Genomic DNA, 23,853 nt, shown 5'->3' with positions numbered 1-23,853 from the left:
GATCTTCACCTGCCAATCCACTAAATAGCCTGTTATTTTGGAGCATCGTCAAGAGGCCTTGCTTGATCTCAAAATTGTGCGCCTCAATGGGTGGATATTGGATGCTCGGGCGGAATCCGTCTAGAGTTGGGATTATGTAATCTTGAAGTGCTCGTGGACGAACTGCTGGTTGTACTGGAAGTTGAGGGGGTGGGTCTTGGACTTGGTTTCCGTTGGCCTCGATTAAATTGCCCGCTGCCCTACGTTCTTCGTCCTCCATTATATTGTTTTCGCGTTGAAGTCTCCTAGCCGCTCGAAAAGTACGTTCGATTTCGGGATCAAACGGTTCTCTAGCAAGATCGAGTGTTCTACGCATACACAATACCTAAAAAAAATAAAACAAAAATTAAATAGGTGAATCGTGAAAATTGTTCAAATCTAGAGCTAAAATAAAAAGAATTAATTAAAATAATTCCCCGGCAACTGCGCCAAAAACTTGTTTGCCGAAAACCTACACGCAAATGCACGAATCGTACAAGTAATATAGTGGACTAAAAGTCCGGATATCGAACCCACAGGGAATATTTAATTATCTAATCCTATACGCTAAATTCTACCAATTATTATCAAGCCCACCCTACACAGTCTAATTTTAGAGAGAATTAACTAAATTAAAAACAAGCAAAAACAAGAAAGCAATTTAAAACGAAGATTCAATCAAGATAAGCAAGCCTAGGATTTTATTCTTCCCCCTATGTGATTATTACTCCCCCAATTCCTTCAATTATGCAAGCAATTAACTCGGATTATTAACCTGAGATGCTAAAATCATCATAACCCGCTTCCGCGTGTATTACGATTCTAATACTCTAGATTAAATTACTATATTCCTATGCAATTAATTCTAGAACACAGCATTAAGCACAAATCTCAATAATGGCTACCTAAGAGATTAACTATATTCCTATGTTAATATGACAAAGGCTCTTCCACCACAGTTCTAATTATTAACCCGATCTTCCGATTCATGCGATTAACAATAACATAAAAGCGCATAAAGTGGCCGGTTTCATGAACTTCATAAAACAAGAAGAAGATATAATCCGGAATTAAAACTTGCATAAAATCATAGAAAAGGGTTCATAAATCCCACATAGGGTTCCAAATAAAATCCTAGAAATAAGAAAGTTAGCTACTCATGATTAAAGGAAAAACACAAATAAAATAAGTCATAAACGATAAATCTATGCTTAGAGTCTTTGAATTCTTCGTCTTCGTTATTGCTTTGTTGCTCTTAAAATTGCGTAAAAAAGATCCTCAATTGTGTGCTTGGCTTGGTCTTATATAGGGTGAAGAACTTGGGGAATAAGCCAGTTTCCTTCTGCCATTAAAATCCCTTTACTGCGCAACTTCGGAATCTCGGACGGGGGTCCCACAATTTGCAGTCAAACTCGGACGGGGTTCCGAGCTTTAAATCTTCAAATTTTTTTGATTTTTTCACTTTTGGCCCATATTTTTGCCAAAATTACAGTTTTTTCCCCATACTTTTCCAATTCTTCAATTTGTACCTAAAATACAATAAATCAACTTTTTAAGCACCAATTATCGTTAAAACACACCAAAAGCTCAAATATAAAGGTACGATAAAGTGTAAAAATATACACTTAACAACTACCTCTTTCATGATGGGGTTGAGACGCCTTTGCTGCTCTACTGACGGATGTTGTTGATCATCCAAGATGATTATGTTCATACACAATGAAGGGCTAATTCCCTTGATATCCGCAACTTTCCATCCAAGCGCCAACTTGTGTTGCCGCAGTACTTCCAATAGCCTTTGTTCGTGCAAAGTAGATAGATATTGTGAGATAATTACCGGCAAAGTATCATTCTTACCGAGGTAGGCATATTTGAGGTGTGCGGGTAATTCTTTCATCTCAAGCTGTGGTGGTTCCTCCAATGACGTCTTGAATGCCTTGGGGGTGGTAAGGGTGGCCAAATCCAAACCTTCAAACTTTTGCCGAGCGAGAAAGTCGCCGGAATCTAACCAACAAATTTGCTCCTCCACTCTTTCATCTCCACAACTGTTACCTACAACCAAAGATGCCTCCAAAGAATCCAAGAGTAACGAATCAAAATTTTCAAAAGAACAAGACTCCACTAAATCAATAGAAAAACACTCATTAGAATTGTGCGGACGCTTAATTGCATTAAAAATGTTAAATTTAATAGTTTGGTCATGCACCGTCATGGTGAGATCCCCACTAGCACAATCAATAACAGTACGTGAAGTAGCTAAAAACGGCCTTCCCAAAATAATTGGGATTTCTCTATCTTCATCCATATCAAGAATCACAAAATCAGCCGGAAGAATAAATTCGTCAACCTTCACTAAGACATCTTCTAAAACCCCCTTTGGGTAGACTAGAGACCTATCGGCTAATTGGAGTGTTATAGCCGTTGGTTCAATTTCACCTAACCCAAGACTCTTATATGTAGAAAAAGGCATAAGGTTGATGCTATCGAAAAAATTTATCTCCAATTGTACAAGGGATAGTAAACTTACCTGGGTCGCCGAGTTTTTGAGGGAGAGGTCTCGTAAGGATTGCACTACACTGTTCGGTGAGTTGAATCATTTCGTTTCCTTGCAATTTCCGTCCCTTGGTTACGAGTTCTTTGACAAACTTCACCCACTTTGGCATTTGTTGGAGTGCTTCGATGAGAGGGATATTGCTACGGATTTCCTTCATCTTGTCAACAAAGCTTTGGTATTCGGCATTTAACTTCGGTGGTTGGAACCTTTGTGGGTATGGAATGGGAGGAGCAAGTTTCGCCTTGAACTTTTGTGTCCTCTTCCGCCGCCTCAGTCGCCTTTTTTTTTCCATTATTTGTCTCATTTCTAGGGGCTACTTCCAATTGTCGTCCGTTACGTAGGCTCACCGCTTGTACTTGCTCGTTTTGCCTTTTTCTTGGGTCCTCCGTGTTTGATGGAAATGCTCCTTGCGGACGGTTCTCTTGATTCAAAGCAAATTGAGCGAATTGATTCTCCAAGTTCCGCAGCGAGGCTTGGGTAGCGGTCATGAATTGGGCCAATATGTCCTCCGTGTTTGATTTTTGAGCCGGTGAATTGTTGCCTTGATAGCTTTGTTGAGGAGAGGCTTGATGTTGGAATTGACCTTGAAATCGTTGATACCCTTGGCCTTGTTGAATTCCTCCATATTGACCTTGTGATCTCCACCCTTGATTTTGGAATTGGCGAGGCGCATTATTGACGTAGTTGAGTGATTCCACATCTTGTTGGCATTGAAGCGTGTAATGATTTCCACCGTAAATTTCACAACATGGAGAATCAACGGCTTGGACTTGTTGTGGCGGACTTGCTTTGATGTGCTGTAAAGGAGTTGATTTTGTTGAGCAATTTGGGTCACTTGAGCTTGAAGGGCCGTAATTGCATCTAACTCCAACACTCCAGGAACATTCTTGGCTCCACTAACCGTCCTCTCGCTTGACTTGACAAACCAATTTTGTGCAATTTGATCCAACATGATAAATGCATCGGTATCGATTGACTCATAAAATTACCTCCGGTTGATGCATCTAAGACGGTTCGTGCATTCTCGTTAATCCCTTGGTAGAAGATGTGGATTTTCCGCCATTGTTCGACTCCATGTGTTGGACACTGTCTCAAAAGGGTCTTAAATCTCTCCCATGCCTCGTATAATTGCTCGCCTTGCTCTTGGACAAAATTATGAATTTCTCGTCGGATTCTCTCGTCCTTCTCGGGTGAGCTATAAACTTTCATGAAAAGGTTGAGGAGTTGAGGCCACGACGAGATAGAGTGGGGGGCTTGGGACATCAACCACTGGCGAGCTCTTCCTCGTAAGGAATGCTTGAAGAGAATTAATTGAAGCGCCTCTTGGGAAACGCCGTTTTGACGATGTGAATTACAGGTATCTAGAAAATTGACAATGTGAAGATGGGGATCTTCACCCGCCAATCCACTAAATAACCCGTTATTTTGGAGCATCGTCAAGAGGCCTTGCTTGATAGTAAAACTGTACGCCGCAATAGGTGGATATTGGATGCTCGGGCGAAATCCGTCGAGAGTAGAGATTATGTAGTCTTGAAGTTCCTGTGGCCTAGCTGCTGGCTGTAACGGAAGTTGAGCGGGTGGGTCTTGGATACGAATTCGATTCGCATGGAGTAAATGACCCTCTGCGTCTCTGCGTTCTTCGTCTGCCATTATATTGTTTGCACGTTGACGTCTCCTAGCGGCTCGAAAAGTACGTTCGATTTCGGGATCAAACGGTTCTCTAGCAAGATCGAGTCTCCTGCGCATACACAGTACCTAAAAAGAGAAATAAAATAAATAATTAAAATAATTCCCCGGCAACGGCGCCAAAAACTTGTTGGTAGGAATACCTACACGCAAGTGCACGTATCGTACAAGTAATAAAGTGGACAATTAAGTTCGGATATCGATCCCACAGAGAATATTTAATTATTTAATCCTAGACGCTAAATCCTAGCAATTATTATCAAGCCCACCCTACACAGTCGAATTTTGAGAGAATTTTAAAAACACAAGAACACGAAAGCTATTAAAAACGAAGGTTTAATCAGAGTAAACAAGCCTATGATTTATTCTTCCTCCTATGTGATTATTACTCCCCCAATTCCTTCAATTATGCAAGCAATTAACCCGGATTATTAACCTGAGATGCTAAAATAATCATAACCCGCTTCCGCGTGTATTACGATTCTAATACTCTAGAGTCAATTACTATATTCCTATGCAATTAATTCTAGAGCACAACATTAAGCACAAATCTCAATTATGGCTCCCTAAGAGATTAATTATATTCCAATCTTAATACCACAGAGACTCTTCTACCATAGTTCTAATTATTAACCCGATCTTCCTATTCATGTTATTAACAATAACATAAAAGCACTTAAGTTGATCAAGTTCATGCACTTAATAAAACAAGTAGAAGAAATAATCCGGAGTTAAAACTTGCATAAAATCATAGAAAAGGGTTCATAAATCCCACATAGGGTACAAACTAAAATCCTAGAAATAAGAAAATTAGCTTTTCACGATTAAAGGAAAAACGCAAATAAAATTAATCATAAACGATAAGTCTATGCTTGGAGTTTTCGAATTCTTCATCTTCGTTATTGCTTTGTTGCTCTTGAAATTGCGTAAAAAAAAATCCCCAATTGTGTGCTTGGTTTGGTCTTCTATAGGGTGAAAAACTTGGGGAAAGAAGGCAGTTTCCTTGGGCAATTAAAATCCCTTTACTGCGCTGCCTCGGGGTCTCTGACGGCCGTCCCACAATTTGAACTAAAACTTGTACGGCCGTCCGAGCTTTAAATCTTCATATTTTGGTTTTTTCACTTTTGGCCCATATTTTCTCCAAAATTGCAGTTTTTACCCATACTTTTCCAATTCTTCAATTTGTACCTAAAATACAATAAATCAACTTTTGAAGCACCAATTATCATTAAAACACACCAAAAGCTCAAATAAAAAGGTACGATGAAGTGTAAAAATATACACTTAACACTCATGTCCTACCCTCCATTGTAATCGAGCTGCTAGTAAGGTCCATCAACTCCTCGCCTGGAGGATCGTACCGTACCTCGTATGTCTGACCTCCAAGCGGACCACGTAGTCATGGCTCTGTAGACTGAATGTAGCACTATGGTATGGTCTATCTAAAGCCGAACTGCCGTAGGACGCGATCCGGCAAATATGGCTCGATAATCTCCATAAACTGTATACATCCGTAATACAGTGTACGCGGAACGCGTCTATGCACGTGCGGACCGTAAGGCATCCAGTCAATTTGGTACAATTAGATTTACGTAATAAAAATTAGATTTTACGTAATAATAAATACAAAATACATCAACGGAACAATAAATAAATAAATTCAACAATTAAAATACATACCTGATTGGCCTGCATATCATCGAGCATCCTTCAGACCGAGAACAAGTCCGAAATACCATTGTGTGGTTTCCATTTCAGGAAACGAGGCTGCATCTCCCTATAATCCGGATTAATAGGTGCTCGGAAAGGGCGGAAGTACTCATAAATCCAGCACTATAAATAAACGAGATTATATTAGATTATATTATATTAGTACCTACGTTATACTAATTAATACTACATTATAAACATGATATATTAAAATATATTATATTATTATAAATGAAAATTATATTATACTAGATTATATTATATTAGTACCTAACTTATATTAATTAATACTACTTTATTAACATAAAATATTAAAAAATATTATATTATTACAATATATTAAATTAAAATTATATTACACTAGAATACCTGGAGCAGTAACATGCACTGTAACCCCTTTACGTGGGCTCTACTAGCCAAGCCCAACTGCCGCCAAGACAGCTGCACCCCAAGCATACTCGCCGAGGTGTACAAGATCAGAAGAATATCTCATCACGTTGACTTGAACCTGTCTATACTCCGGTTGGGGAACAAAGCCATACCGATCACAAACGTCAAAAATCCTACCATCTTCTGCCGACAAGACCGGGACCGATTGCGCACACGCTCAACAAACTCCGACCATTTTATCCCACTATTGCCAAGCTTGGCATGCGCGTCGGCCAAGTCCAAATCAAGAACCTCTGCTAGCAACAACTCACACATAGTCATCTCATCGGCAAAATCACCGTAGACCGATAGACCGTTGACACGCAACCCCAATATAAACACAACATCATGCAGGGTGATCATCATCTCACCCGAAGGCAGGTGGAAATTGTTCGTCTCCGGCTACCACCTCTCTATAAATTCCTACATGAGTCCCTTGTCCACATTTTTCATGTAGAAGTGCACGAGTGAGTCCAGGCCATATGCCTCCAGTAGCTCTAACTCATCCTGCCGTAAGGAGCCATGAGTGTCTTCAGCTCATCCTTCTTAAAAGCATTTAGCGCCGTAATCCTAGACTCAGATCGTCCGACGGTGCGCTCCTGTAGAATTTCTAATTTAATTAGAAAATGTATATTAATAGGAAAAGAAATAAAATATACAAAAATAAATATATAAAAACTTACATGTCCTGCCGCAATGTAGTAGGCAATATGACTCTTGATAGAATCATTCTCCAATCAGCCGGTCCTCCTGAAGCCAGACCATGTAACACAATTGGACCACTAAAAGTATCGAACACGTACCGAGACTTGCGTGCGCGCGGAGCCGGGACGGGAACATCATCAAAATCGCTCGCCACAGGGTCCTGCTCCTCGTCGTGTTCATTGTAGGGGATACGGGAATCTTCCCATAAAGATCGAATGCTACCCGCTGTAGATCTCGAACTCCGGTCTATGTGGGGTATCTCGTGCACGATGGGTAAATCATCAGTGCCCCGCTCAATAACTCTCCTCCGCCGATGAGATGCAATTATACGAATAGGCTCGGCTTTCGCCGCGGCTTCCCCGCCTCCCGTGTTATATCGAAATTTAATCGTCGGGACTTTATCCGAACTCAAAGAAACACCCACAATCCATTTATCCTTGTCATGATGTGCCATCTGTAAAAAATAAAAAAATTGATTAAATATAAAAAAAAAAAAAATTAAACTTGAAGCTCCCGTTCTCAGAATATGGGAACTTGAAGATTATTAAAGTTCTCGTGTTCTGCAGAACGGGAGTTTCAAGATTTTTGAGGCCTCCGTTTTGCAGAGCACGGGAACGTGAATAACCTTCAAGTTCCCGTGTTCTACAGAACGGGGGATGCATATTTAAAAAAAAAAAATTGAGTCTCCCCTTTTTTTGGAGCACGAAAACTTGAAGTAACTTCAAGTTTCCGTACTCTATAGAACAGGAAATTCAAAAACTTGAATCCTCCGTTCTACAGAGCACGGGAACTTGAAGTTTCTTCAAGTTTCGTGATCCAAAAAAACGGAGACATCAAATTTAGTGTTTTTTTTTTCGAAATTTGGCTAGATCTAATCCTAAACATGTGCTTTTACCTAAATTGTAAATAAAACTAATTAAAAGTAGTGGGATATTGAAAATTTACCGAAATCGAGCCTCGTTTGCTTCGGATTCAAAGTTGAAAAACATTACGAAATTCAAATGTCTAGAGATAGTTTGGGAGTAGGACAATAAAATTTAAAAAAAATTAAATAAAAAAGTTTCCGCTGAAAATAGCAACACCCTAAACTTAATGGTAATCTCTTAAATTATATTTTTATTAATATTTATAAAAGTTGAAGTCCGCAATTAAGTGCTCGTATTTCATTAAATCAGTAGCACACATCTACGTGCGATTAATTCTGTATGAAGTGACTGAAAAGAAAAAATACAATATTATCGACAAAATTATATTATTATTATTATTATTATTATTATTATTATTATTATTATTATTATTATTATTATTATTATTATTATTATTATTATTATTATTATTATTATTATTATTATTATTATTATTATTATTATTATTATTATTATTATTATTATTATTATTATTATTATTATTATTATTATTATTATTATTATTATTATTATTATTATTATTATTATTATTATTATTATTATTATTATTATTATTATTATTATTATTATTATTATTATTATTATTATTATTATTATTATTATTATTATTATTATTATTATTATTATTATTATTATTATTATTATTATTATTATTATTATTATTATTATTATTATTATTATTATTATTATTATTATTATTATTATTATTATTATTATTATTATTATTATTATTATTATTATTATTATTATTATTATTATTATTATTATTATTATTATTATTATTATTATTATTATTATTATTATTATTATTATTATTATTATTATTATTATTATTATTATTATTATTATTATTATTATTATTATTATTATTATTATTATTATTATTATTATTATTATTATTATTATTATTATTATTATTATTATTATTATTATTATTATTATTATTATTATTATTATTATTATTATTATTATTATTATTATTATTATTATTATTATTATTATTATTATTATTATTATTATTATTATTATTATTATTATTATTATTATTATTATTATTATTATTATTATTATTATTATTATTATTATTATTATTATTATTATTATTATTATTATTATTATTATTATTATTATTATTATTATTATTATTATTATTGTTATTATTATTATTATTATTATTATTATTATTATTGTTATTATTATTATTATTATTATTATTATTATTATTATTATTATTATTATTATTATTATTATTATTATTATTATTATTATTATTATGGGCAAATGGCGAATAGGCTCATGAAAAGGGCACTAAATTCAAAAAGGGACATCCAATTTTTTTGTCTTGCAAATATTCTCAGCTCATTCAAACTTATTTGCAAAAAGTAAAACTCTTTTATATGTATCAAAATTACCCCCAATTCATTGAAACCCAATTCAACTCCAATTCAATGATTTACACCCTCATTTCACCAATTAACCAATTTTGACCATAATCACATTTTTTACCCCAATTTTTACCCGCCACTACCGTAGATCGCCGGTGACCGCCGGTCTCCGGTGTTGACTTTTTTTTTGTTTTTTATAGACTTTCTTTTTTCTGAATTTTGTTTTCCAGTAGGTCAACCGCCATTGACCGCCGGGTCTCCCGGGTAGACTTTTTTTTGTTTTTTTTTTCCTTGAAAAAATATTTTAATTAATATTACTGTCTTGGCTGCTAAGTTACTATCTCCAGCAGTTATTTAACAGTTGGAGACGGTAATTTAACTGTTAATTGGCTTTTTTTATGCTTAAAAAAATATTTTAATTAATAATACTGTCTTCGCTGCTAAATTATTGTCTCCAGCAGTTATTTAACTGCCGGCAATTTAACTTTTAATAGACTTTTTTTTCATAAGAAATATTTTAATTAATATTACTGTCTCTAGCAGCTATTTAACTGTCGGAGACAGTAATTTAACTGTTGACTTTTTTTTTAATGAAATTTTGTTTTTTCTTAAAAAAAATATTTTAATTAATATTATTGTCGTGGCTGCTAAACTAATGTCTCCAACAGTAATTTAACTGTCTGAGACAGTAATATTACTGCATTATTAATTTTATCGTCTTGGCCTGCATTTTTGCTGTCTTCGACTGTAATATTAATGTAATTATCGTCTTGGCCTGCATCTTATGCAATAATATTACTGTTTGGGACAGTAATATTAGTAATATTACTGTTCAGAAAAATAATATTCATAATATTACTGTCCCAAACACTAATATTACTGTCTGAGACAGTAATTTAGCAGCCAAGACAGTAATATTAATTAAAATATTTTTTTCTAAGAAAAAACAAAATTTAAATATAAAAAAAAAAGGCAACGCCGGAATCTGGCCAGGAAAAAAAATTCAGAAAAAAAATTATTGTATGAAAAAAAAATTCGAAAATTATTAAAATGGGGGTTTATGTGATATTTTTTTAAATCCATGGTCAATATGTAATATTAGAGAAGTTAGAGCATAATGGATGTAATTGACAAAAAATATATTATGGAGGGTATTATAGACTAAAGACATGGGGATGAGTTTATTTGAAAGACCGTTTTTTTTTTTTTTTTTTTTGTGGACCAATATGCATTTAAGTCATTTGTCATGTCCGTTTTTGCCATTTGCCCTATTATTAGTAATAAGTTGTTTTGTAGACAATTCATATGTAATAAATCAAATTTAATAGAATATCTAATCTAAGAAACCGAACATCTTAATAATAAAATAATGAATTAGTCAAGTAAAAAATTAATTCAATCTCTAGTATCTAATTAAATATATAGGAAACCAAACAAGCATGCAAGTATATATTATGAATACAAGTATGCAAATATCTTAATGACAAGTAGAAGAACATAACTCATTATTTTCGTGGATCGACCGATCTATGGTTGCGTTGATGCCTCATTTAACTTTAATTCTATAAAATGAAATTTGAAAAAATAACATCAAGTCATCAACCACATTAGAAACCTCGAGATTAGGTGGTTTAAGCAACTCATTAAATAGTATAATCCTGTTAATCTTCCTCGGCACAAAGAACGGCGCCTTCACAATATTGGGCTGCGATCCCATGTGCCCAGAGAAGGTCGTCATCGAGTAGATCAAAAAGAACAAATAGACTTGCATAAATTTCTCAAATCTCAATATTCAACTTGGTCGTATGTACTTAAAACATATGAGCTTGTAGTAAAAAGAATTGAACTGTTACCTCATGTAGAAGAGGATTTTGCATGAATTTAGTTTGTTGTAGAAAAATCAAGTCTTGAAAACATTTAAACTAGTAGACCATTCCATAATTTTATATTTCTAATTTTTCATGATTTTATATTTTATAATTGTTAATTATATTTAAGTATAATTATACTTTGCACCATCAAAAAATATTACATTTATCATCTTAGAGTAATTTATGTAACATTTTCTTCTTGAGTGCACGATTGAATAAAGTTAACCTGTGAGAGTCGCATATCGTACACACATAGAGCAAATTATGTTCTACTTCTAAGTACCTAAATTATCACTACATCTCTTTGATCAAACAACAAAATTGGGTCTTTGATTTATTAATTCTACGACCGTGAAAAATAAATAAATAGCACAAAGTAGATAAAGAAGGATTTTATCAAATTGGAAAAAGCCTACGATCTGGCCTCCCCCTGTGTGTACTTGTTGGAAATAAAATTTATAATCATCGAAATAATATTCAACTAACTATAAATATCTTTCGCATTGAGTAATAATTCTAATATGCATAACCAATCTACGATACGTATATGCAAATTGATTAACACGTGCAACACTAAGGAAAAAGAAAAAAAATCGATTACAACTACTCAAGGACTTCGTGGATATTTCTACCATATATTCATGCTAAGGACACCAAGTAAATAAAAGTAACTTGAGATCGCTTCTAAATACATAATTAAATAACTAACGCAATTTGTCAATCACTTCAATATAACAAATCATAAATTGATCAGATCATGAATAAATTAAGCCCAATGTGAAAAAAAATGAATAATTCATAACTTGCATAGTCTAACAAATTTCACATTTGGTTCTTACGAAATCCTTGAATACGAGTTTAGCTACTCGTGTAGTTCAAAGAAAAAAAATAAAAATAGTAAAAATACATGGTTTCAGAAAACAGAAGAATAAAAGAGGAACTATAATGAATAATCATCAAATCTTCGTCGTCGTTTTCTTCGTCTTCTCATTCTTCTTGCTCCAAGTTTTCTCCTAGTGCAAAGACTTCTCCTTGAACTTGACTTGAAATTTTTTCTTCTATAGCTAAACTTTGGCTAAGTTTCCAAGTTTTCATCAAATTTCCGCACAAAATACTTCTCTGACCACAGGCCTCATAAATTGTAATGAAAAGTGAGACCGCGGTCTCATAAGGCAGACTGTCAGCTTCCTTTTCTTCTCATCTCGGGCTTGAGTATGAGATTCCTTCACAATTCTCGGACTGAGGTCTTATAAGGCAACATGGGTTTTCGTCCGATTTTCTCAGATTTTTGCTTCGTTTCATCTCCTTGCCTTCTACCACCTCGAACTCTCTTTCTTACATAATAAATTAAATAACATGTCAACGCATTTATCGTATCAAATCACACAAAAGTCCCACCTAAAGCCACCTGTAATTTGTATACTAAACAATACATTCATACATACATACATATGTAAGTATATAGATGCACACATACATACATACATAAAGCAGACACACTACAAATTTAAGAAATTGAGAAACACACATAATGCACACATAAAATACATGCACATACACTACGCATAGAAAACAAATGCACTACTACTGTACACAAAAAAGCACATGCACACAAAAAATACATGAAATAATTAAACAATATGTACTCTTTATTGTTATAAAATCAACGATGAAGGACAAGTCTGCGATGGGAAGATTCCGGCCACTACTCCTCGAGAAAGATAAAAGAAGAAGTGATTGCTTTGGATAAAACCTTACTCTCGTAACCTCGTTTTAATTCACTGAATAAATGGCAAAAACGAAGTAGCAGAGGAAAAATCTAGACAACCAAGATGATATAGAAAAATTATCCTTTCGTTTAATGTGACACCCCCTAGTAATCGTATAGCAAACCGAGAGGGTTTGCCATGCACGGAAGCTTTAAATGTATTATGTAAGTATTTAGGTATATGGGTAGACTCCAAGGTTTAGCGAATCGATTTTTCTCATGACCTAAGACTTAAGGACGGGGTTGGCTTCAGAAGAATTTTCGACGAAGTGCTTTAGTGGGATGGAGGAGCATATGTCTAACTACTCGATTAATCCGTAATATAGACTATAAGTGGTGTCACCTTGATAAAACATAGTAATAAAAGGTTAGAGTCCATAATTAAAACAACATATTAATTCTACATAAATGGACCATAGTTTAACAAAAAGAGGGGCCCATATTCGGAGGAATTAGCCTCCTTTACCACGGATAATAATACACATGAGGTACTACGGAAATAGTAATTGTCCTAAGGACAATATACACAAAAGACAGTACTACAAGCATTATAAGTAGATCCTCCATACGAGCCAAAAACCCGGAGTCGGCTTCTCGAACCGTCGACTAGTCCAATCCGGTGGAGTGAGTAGCACTAATACCTGCAAACGGAGAATATCTATATGAGCTAACAAAGCTCAGTAAGGATCTCGAAAGATACCGAGACTTGAAAATATAGTCGTACTACATATATTATATTATAGCCACACAAGTGAAATGAAGTTAAGTATGAGGCACATTTCTAGCATTCAAAATTCGTGTACATAAGAAAGCTTTTTTTTTTCATTTTATCGGATCCGATGAGAAGTTAACTTCTTTACTTAGAAAATAAGAAGATTATTCTGAGCCCGTTTTCGGTGGAATCAAACCACCCAACTGTAGTATCTATGGTTGGAATACCGGCCCCCCGTATCCTTTCTCATCCTTTCTAAGTATTTCATTAATCTCCCCAATTTATTTTATTTAATTTCAAAAGTGGCACGGTCGAAGTATTTAGAATTCCGGTTGAGTACATAAAGGTATCAATATTCCACAATAACCCATAAGAAATTTAAAACCACAACAAGACATCACAAATATCAATCAAGTGACAAACAAACACATAACACACAATAAATTAACCATCATCACACATCGAATTATGCATTCATGAATGTTTACCCACATATAACCAAAATTCCCAACAAGACTAGTAAAGGTTCATTTAATTTCTATATTTTCATTAGGCTACTAAATCCCAAAATTTCTTTGCTAATTAATTTAGGATCAAGAAAACATATCAACTTAGAATATTTCGGGTATTCAGCACAATGCCCTTAAATTTCTGGAAATTACAGTTTTGACCCCAAAAGTTTCAAAACTCACACATGCAATTAAGCTAAAAGTTCCTAATTCATCTTTTCATGAAAATCAACCCTTAATCCATCTGAAGTTTCAATAAATGCAGAAAATCCAGTTAGAAGTTATTTTATGCAGATTTTTCGGAAATTACAAATTTCACCCTAGACTCTCTAGATCTATACATGCATGACCCTTAGAAGTTCCCAAAAATCCTTTTTCTTACAAAACTTCTTAGAAACTGAAATTGTCTTTTAATAAGTGCTTAAAAACAGATTTGGAAAACCACTAAAATTTTAATTTCTCAAAAATTGCAGATTTGCCCCAAAAATCTTTCGGATTACACATGCATCCATACTAAAATTTCAAAATCCATTTCTTCATAAACACCCCCCAAAAATCCGAAATCTTTGTTCAATATATGCAGAAGAATGAAACTTAAAAACTTGATTTATGCAACAACTTCGAAAATTCTATTTTTCACCCCAAAACCTTTAGATCCACATATGCAAGACCACTAGGAGATTGAAAATTACTTTTTCTTGCAAAACTTTCCTAAATCTGGAATTTCCGTTCAATAAATGCTAAAAACCAGTTTTGAAAACTCATATGAGTCTGACTTCTCACAAATTACAGATCTGGCCCAAAAGTATGCAGATTTACACATGCAACCCCAAAACTTTTCCCAATTTAATTTTCTTCACAATTTTCGAAATAACTGAAATTTCTTCGAAAGCTATTAACTCAAATCTACCATTTACGACCTCTGATCATACATGCAATAACATAAATCATATGAACTAACAAAAAGGAACAAGTAAATGCAAGAATCAACACAAAACAAGAATTAGGGGTGTCTTTTAATTAATTTCGAAGTTTTGTTCTTGATACTTTGATACCTCCATTTGCAACAAGGATTTCGATTCCTTACCTCAAAAATAGAAAGGAATAAAAGCTAGCTGAAAAGGGGAAGGTTCTAGGGAACCTTCAAAGAAAACCAAGAGTTAGAGGAAGAAGATGAACGAAGAAGAAAGAAGAGTTTGAGACTTCGAATGGCAGCTCTTACCTCTTCAAGCATTGGGATTAAACCAAGCTACTTTGATATGGAAGGACACGGTATAGATTTCAAGGTGAGAAGTGTTTTCACTAGTGAAGGGGCACCATGTATTTATAGTGTTCTTGGAGTATTCAAGGGCAAGGGTGAGATAGGGAATTCTCATCTTTGGCTTGAGAAAAATCTTGTTGATTTAGGGAGGGGTTCGAGCTTGGTGGAGCAGCTGGCAATGGTGGTTTGAAGAAGGAAGGAAACAAGGGAGAGAGAGGGGGTTTGATGCAGCCGAATGAGGGGGAGAGAAGGAGACCCTTGGCCTTCTAAATAGGCATGCTTGAGATGGAGTGTAGGATTGGTCTTAATAGGGGTTAGGCTAGGCTTAGGATTATCATTTGTTTATTTTATAATTATTTAATAATCCTCCCCTAAAATACACACACATATACGGCACATATACATACATATATATATTATGTAGGGGAAACTACAGTTTGCACCCCTGAACTATGGGGTCTGTCGCAAACACCCCCCTGGACTACAAAACGTGACAAAATGGCCCCTCCGTTTCGGGTCCGTTAGTGGATGATGACGTGGCGCATTGACTTTACTGTTACTAGCCGTTTTTATACCCGTTGGAACATTTTTTGACCCTTTTGCCCCTCTTACTAGTATATATATGTTTGTGTGGGAAATAGAGGTTTTCAAAAACTTTTTTCTTCATCATTTTTTCTCTAAATTTCTTCATTTTCCATTTTTTCCCTTCTTTTTTCCTTCTTATAAAGCACGTTAATATCCCTTTTTTTTGTTAAATATTGAAAAAAAATTCTCTAAATTTCTTCATTTTCCATTTTTCCCCTTCTTTTTTCCTTCTTATAAAGCACGTTAATATCCCTTTTTTTTGTTAAATATTGAAAAATGTCGAGTAATAGCTCAAATTCACAAGATTATTGTCATTCATGTCACAAATCACGACACTATTTGTCTAATTTTTTAGGCACAACATGCAAGTGCCATAAAAATGCTGTAACTCGAACAGCTTGGACTCCTCTCAATCCAGGAAGAAGATTTGCAGGCTGTCAAAACTGGGATGTAAGAAAATATTTCATATTCATTGCAATCATCATTTACAAATAGTATTTGCAACTGTATAAATATACTTATTAATTTCTTAACAGAACTCAAGTGGTTGCAAATACTTTCAGTGGTTGGAGCCTGAGATTTGTCCAAAGGGGCTGGAGATTGGGCAAGGCTTGTTGAAATTTTTGGATGAGAAAAATGAAAAGATAAAGTCAATGGAGGCTGCTAATGAAAAGCTGCAATTGTACAATGAGGAACTTCATGAAATTATTCTAAACATGACAAGAGCAAACAAGCACTTGGAAGAAAAAGTCCAAACACTAGAATGTGCAGTTTCTAAGAAAAATAAGATAGGGAGATATGTGAAGATATTCTCAATGTTTAGCATCTTCATATTCCTATGCAAATTGATTGCAAAGAACTCAGAATATCATAAGGGAAACTCATTGTATCTACAATAAGACTATTTGCAATGAAATTAGCAAGATAATAAATGTCATTTCCTACTTGAATAGAAATGTTAAACAGCCATACCAAAATACCATATATGTTCTAAATTGCAAAATACCAAAACCCCAAAATATAAAGTCTTCACAGCCACCAAAGTGTAAATGCTAATACACAGCCATGTCAAAGTATCAAAATACTAGTTTGCAGGCTTCCAAATATCAAAATAACAACCTAACATAAGAAGCAACTTGTTCAATTAACACAATATCTTAAGAAACATCAGAAAATACCATACTTAGTTTCATGTTTCTCCATGATCAGAAGTGGCAGCAAATCTGTTTGATCTTGGCTGGCTGGAGAAGAACACACTGCCAAATCTAGTATTGTGCACTTGCATCTACATTTATTGAGAAAAAAATGAACCATTAATTCACTGTATAATAAAAGATCAATTACATTTTAATAAATTAGTTACCTGTATATTTCCCCCATCTGAAAAATTGTTTACTTGAACTTGAGACCCATTATTTGCACCACTCTGGCTTGCACCACTCTGAATGAATCAACATATTTAAAAACCAAGTCCAGCTCTCTCTACACTCACTTTCAACTACTGCAATAGCTAAAGGGAACATCTGATTATTCCCATCTCTAGCTATAGCAGCCATCAACTGCCCACCAAAAGGAGTCTTGAGGAAGCAAGCATCCAGTCCTATAATTGGTCTACAACCCTCTATAAAACCTCTTTTCATGGCATCAAAAAATACAAACATCCTCTGAAATCTAGGATCTTTGTATATTGGAGGGCCCTGAACCTTAACTACTGCAGTGGAACCAGGATTGGTTTTTAGAATTTCATGGCAATACTGCCTCACTCTAGAGTATTGCTCATACACATTGCCATGAGCTTTCTCAATAGCTTTTTGTTTGGCTCTGTATAGCTTTTGCCTATGTGCATACACCTTCACTTCTTTTCTCACCAGCTTTCTGAATGATTTAATAGACATAGAGGGGTCTTCAAGAAAATGTTCCAAGTACTGCTCTGCAAGGTAAGTGGAGTTGGCACTCTTGTTCCTAAATGCTCTAGGACACCTATGAGGTTCACCTTTAATTGTCTTCACCTGAAATGCTGTGGACTTACCCTGTAAGCTAGCATGTATCCTCCACCCACATTTATTCTTACAAGATGCAGTCACCCTTGTTCTCTCATTTTTTTCAAATTTCAGTTCAAATCCTCTCACAATTGAAAACTGCCTCAAAGCTTTCCTAAATATAGAAGAATTGGCAAACACAAGGCCCACTGCAAGTTCTGGATTTTTCATTTCAGACCCCTCATCAAACTCTGGAAATTTTAGGCCCGTGTTCTCACAATCTGAGTCACTAGGTTCTGTGAGGATTTCTGGATCACTTTGAATATCTTTTTCTCCTGTAACAAATGCTTTTTCAACTTCAGCATATGATACTGGATGTGAAATATTTGTTTCTGCATCATGGTCTCCTATAGGATCACAACTATCACTCAATGTATCACCCTCAGCAAAGAACTCAAAGTCAGACAAACCATCTTCACTTTCACTATCAGTACTTGCATCATAATCAGGATCAGTTTCACTCTCAAGCTCATCTCTCTCTGAGTTATCCTCATTATCAGCCTCTGTGATTTCTGGATCAATTTCTACGGTGTCGACATCTAGAAATAAATCAATCTCATGCACACATGCAGAAGCATACAATCTAAACATTTCCATCACAACAATATCACTATCAAGCAGCTTCAATTCAACTTCAGCAGGCATTATAAACCAAACAACAGTAGTGGCAGGGTATCCCATTTCTTTAACTAAGTCAATTATCTCGAAATATGACATCAAATCTGGGTCAACATCTTTAACAATGTGTACCTTGCCTCTGATATACCTACCCCCTTCACCACCAAAACTCCCCCCGTAGTTAATCCTAAGTGTATACAGCTGATCACCCAACATGTTTTCCTAAACAAAAGAAAAAATAATCAATTAATCAAATGCACATAAGTTGCAGAAACAAAAAAAACCCCAAAATTAAATCTCATTACCAAAAGAAAGAAAACCCCATGAAAAGTCACAATATTTATGAAAATTGCTCTGGAAAATAGTAAATTACCAACAAAAAATCCAAAAAATAAATCTTAAGACCAAATCAAATTAATTCCCCAAAAATTCGAAAACGATTTTTGCAAAACCCTAATTTTCTCAAAATCGTGCATTAATTTAGTGAAAACCCCAATTAAACATCGAAATGGACAACATAAACACCATAAACACAAGAAATTTGTTTTTAAAACAAACCCATGACATAACTACGAAAAAAAGAGGTGGAATTGAAAGCCCTAAAAGCAACACTAACCTTTGTCTCTCTTTAGATTTCTTGATTTTTTTGCCTCCAAATTTCTTCAGACGTCTTCAGACATCAACGCTTTCAGATGATTCGAACCATGGAAGAATTTCAGCAAAGAAATCAGATTTTGGGAGAATTTCGATCTTACGTTCTTGGAGTGAAGGAGAAACGTTTTTTTGTCTAAGTGAGAGGAATGATAAGTCTGCACAGACCATGTTAGAGTTACAAGGGTATATAAGTAATTACACTCTTAAATTAACGGTGTTAATTTTCTAACGTTTGACTAAAAAACGGAGGGGCCATTTTGTCACGTTTTGTAGTCCAGGGGGGTGTTTGCGACAGACCCCATAGTTCAGGGGTGCAAACTGTAGTTTCCCCTATTATGTATTATGGTAATAATGCTAAGTCCTAGCATGCATGTATAATTCACCCGTAAACACATATGCACATAAGGTCACGTATAAAATTCGATATCTAATAATCCGGCACATAATAATTCATGTATAACCCTATTATTAGCAAATTTAGTATTTAAGTGGCTAGAGATTTATTGTTTAGAAATTATCGTGTTTTGAAAACGTGGGGTGTTACAATCTTCCCCCCTTAAAAAATTTTGTCCCCAAAATTTGTTACCTGTCCCGAATAACTCGGGATAGAGACTTCTCATTTCTGATTCGCGTTCCCATGTAGCTTCTTCGGGGGTGTGGTTGTGCCACTGTACTTTGACTAGGTGAATCTCGCGGTTTCGAAGTGTCTTGGTTTTGGAGTCGAGAATTCGGAGGGGTTTTTCTTCGTATGAAAGGTTAGGATTTAGCTCAATAGGTTCAGCTTTGAGGACGTGTTCGGGGCTGGGAATGTATTTGCGAAGCATGGAGACGTGGAATACGTTATGGATTCGGGATAGATTAGGTGGAAGTGCTAGACGGTAAGCGCGATTGCCTATTCTTTCGAGTATTTCGAACGGTCCGATATATCGCGGAGATAGTTTGCCACGGTTTCCAAATCGCAAAATTCCTTTAAAAGGGGCTACTTTTAGGAATACTAACCCTCCGACTTCGAATTCCAAATCTCGCCTTCTATTATTAGCGTAGCTTTGTTGTCGGTTTTGGGCAACTCGCATATTTTCTCGGATATCTCGAACTAGGTTCACCGTTTGTTGAACTAGGTTGGGTCCGAGAAGTTTTCTCTCTCCAACTTCATCCCAGTAGAGGGGAGATCGGCACTTGCGTCCGTAAAGTGCTTCGTATGGTGCCATTCCGAATGATGATTGGAAGCTATTATTATACGCAAATTCGATCAACGGTAGTCGAGATTCCCGGTTGCCTCCAAAGTCGAGTATACAGGCTCGAAGTAGGTCCTCAAGGGTTTTGATCGTACGTTCCGACTGGCCATCGGTTTGGGGATGAAAGGCAGTGCTGAAAGATAATTTGGTTCCAAGAGTTCCTTGCAAACTTTTCCAGAATTTTGAGGTGAACCGTGGGTCTCGATCCGAAATAATAGCCGTCGGAATTCCATGGAGTCGAACGATTTCTCGCATATAGAGTTCTGCGAGTTTGTCTAGGCTAAACGTCTTGCGGATTGGAAGAAAATGGGCCGATTTGGTTAGCCGGTCGATGATTACCCAAATAGAGTCGGATCCGCGCTGGGTCCTTGGAAACCCTTGAACAAAGTCCATTGTTATCACTTCCCATTTCCATTCGGGGATTTGATTTGATTGTAGTAATCCTCCGGGTCGTTGGTGTTCAGTCTTGATTTGTTGGCAGGTGAGGCATTGGGCAACGAATCGAGCTATATCTTCCTTCATTCCCGACCACCAATATAGTTTCTTCAAGTCTTGGTACATTTTGGTTGATCCGGGATGACATGTATATGTGGTCTGATGTGCCTCGGCTAAGATGAGTCGTTTAATTTCGGCATCGTCGGGAATGCAAGTGCGGTTTTGGAATTGGAGAAATCCGTCTTTGGAAACTCGGAAATTAGGGTTTGCTTCGAGATTTGTGCGAATTTTCCGGAGTTGGGGGTCTTGATCTTGAGCTGTCCTCACGCGGTCTCGAAAATCTGATTCAACCACTAGGGCGTTTATCGACTTCCGACTAAGGGCATCTGCCACAACATTCGCCTTCCCGGGGTGGTATAGGAATTCGCAGTCATAATCTTTAACCAGATCGAGCCATCTTCGCTGCCTCATGTTTAATTCCTTCTGTGTGAAGAAATACTTCAGGCTTTTGTGATCGGTGTAAACGGTGCACTTATCGCCGGATAGGTAGTGACGCCAGATTTTAAGTGCAAAGACTACTGCTGCGAGCTCTAGATCGTGAGTTGGGTAGTTCTTCTCGTATTCCTTGAGCTGGCGGGACGCGTATGCTATCACTTTTCCGTTTTGCATAAGTACAGCACCTAGTCCGAGTTTGGATGTGTCGCTATAAATCACAAACCCTCCGGATCCGTCTGGTAGTGAAAGAATTGGAGCGGTGGTCAAACGCTTCTTTAGTTCTTGGAAACTAGCCTCGCGGTCTGGGGTCCATTGGTAAGTGACTCCTTTCTTCGTGAGTTGAGTGAGGGGTGATGCGATTTTTGAAAAATCTTGAACGAATTTGCGATAGTATCCGGCTAAGCCAAGGAAACTTCGTATCTCCCTTACATTCTTTGGAGTGGACCAGGTTGAGATTGCTTCTATTTTGCCGGGGTCGACGGAAAGTCCTTCGGCAGAGATGATGTGGCCAAGGAAAGTGACTCGGGATAGCCAAAATTCACATTTACTGAACTTGGCGTAGAGTTGATGCTCTCGGAGTGTTTGGAGTACTATTCGTAATTGGGAGGTATGTTCTTCTTGGGTTTTGGAGAATATAAGAATATCATCGATAAAGACGATGAAAAATTTGTCTAGGTACTGATGAAAAACTCGGTTCATAAGGTCCATAAAAGCGGCTGGGGCGTTGGTTAATCCAAACGGCATTACTACGAATTCGTAGTGGCCGTATCGAGTTCGGAAAGCAGTCTTAGGAATATCAATTTCTTTGACTCTAAGCTGGTGGTAACCTGACCGGAGGTCAATTTTGGAGAAGACGGATGACCCTTGGAGTTGGTCAAAGAGATCGTCGATGCGGGGTAGGGGATATTTATTCTTTATGGTCACCTTATTCAGCTCTCGATAGTCGATGCATAGGCGAAAAGATCCGTCTTTCTTCTTAACGAATAGTACCGGGGCTCCCCATGGGGAGTGACTGGGGCGGATGTAACCCTTATCGAGTAATTCTTGAACTTGATTCTTCAATTCTTTGAGTTCCACAGGAGCCATACGGTACGGAGCCTTTGACATTGGTTCTGTTCCCGGAATAAGATGAATTTCGAATTCAATTTCGCGATCGGGCGGTAGCCCGGGTAGGTCATCGGGGAAGACGTCGGGAAATTCTTGAACAACGGGAAGTTCGGACATCACCGGTTGAGGTTCTGAGCTAGTCTCCAGAAGGTCGACTAGGTAGCCGATATGTCCCTTGTTGATGAGTTTGGTGGCTTTGATTGCGGATATTATGGGAATTAGAGTCTTGGTGTCGCTTCGAAACTCTAAGAGGGTGTGATTTGGGAGAGAAAAGCTTACGGTCTTTAGGGCGCAGTTGATTTGGGCCTTGAACTTGGTCAACCAATCCATTCCCATTATGAGGTCAAAGTTCTCGATTGTTAAGATGATGAGATTGAACCTCATGGGTTGGGATTGAATTTGAATAGGACAATCCTTCACTACTTTGTCAGTGATCATTTCTTCGCCCGAGGGCATAGAGATGCGATATTCGTGGCCTACTTGAGTTGGTATTAGTCCAAGACGTACGCACACATTGGTGGAAATAAAGGAATGTGTAGAGCCAGAATCAATCAAAGCATACACGGGTTCTCCAAGAATAAGAACGGTACCTGCGATCATCGTCGGATCTTGGCGCACTTGTTCTCGGGTCATGGCAAACGCGCGGCCTGGGACTCGAGTTTGAGGGTTGGGGCAGTCTCTCGCCTTATGGCCGAGCTTTTTGCATCGAAAACACAACTCGGTATCCTTTACGCAGATCCCAAAGTGAGCCTTTCCGCAGTTCGAGCAAGTTGGCTTGGTCGTTGGTGCTACTGGCTTGGGGTTTGAATTTTGGACCTTCTGTCCTTTGAATTTGTGATTTCCGAAGTTGGCCTTCTTCCATGGTCGTGGTGTGGGTGGCTGGGGTCGTTTCCCTTGCTGAATTTCATTTTCGTCTTGAGCAGCCTTTAGTGCCTTGTCCACCATTTGGCGAAAAGTAGTGGCGTCGGACATGCGGATATCCCTTCGAATTTCGGGTTGTAAACCCCTTGTGAAGTGATTTTTCTTTTCCTCAACGTCCTTGGCGATGAATGGGGCGTACAAGCATCCTCGTTCAAATAGTCGAACGTATTCGGTCATGGTGAGATCCCCTTGGCGGAGTTCCGAGAATTCCTTGAGTTTGTTGGCCCGAA

The 23,853-nt window shown here is 36.5% G+C and overlaps 1 long non-coding RNA gene across 1 annotated transcript; it reads right to left on the bottom strand.

Annotated features, from left to right (window-relative positions):
* Window positions 1-17,035: 17,035 nt before the first annotated feature.
* Window positions 17,036-17,566, bottom strand: LOC148771676 (uncharacterized). The gene is made up of 2 exons (XR_016030508.1): window positions 17,483-17,566; window positions 17,036-17,404 (listed from the first exon to the last, which is right to left on the bottom strand). It is a non-coding gene; the product is annotated as an uncharacterized LOC148771676 (long non-coding RNA).
* Between the last annotated feature and the right edge of the window lie 6,287 nt (window positions 17,567-23,853).

Source organism: Erythranthe guttata, chromosome 3 (assembly GCF_056151865.1).
Source record: "Erythranthe guttata isolate IM_541 chromosome 3, IM_541, whole genome shotgun sequence".
NCBI classification, from domain to species: Eukaryota; Viridiplantae; Streptophyta; class Magnoliopsida; order Lamiales; family Phrymaceae; genus Erythranthe; species Erythranthe guttata.
The sequence above is the reverse complement of the archived record's forward strand: the minus strand, read 5'-3'. Positions and strand labels throughout refer to the sequence as shown.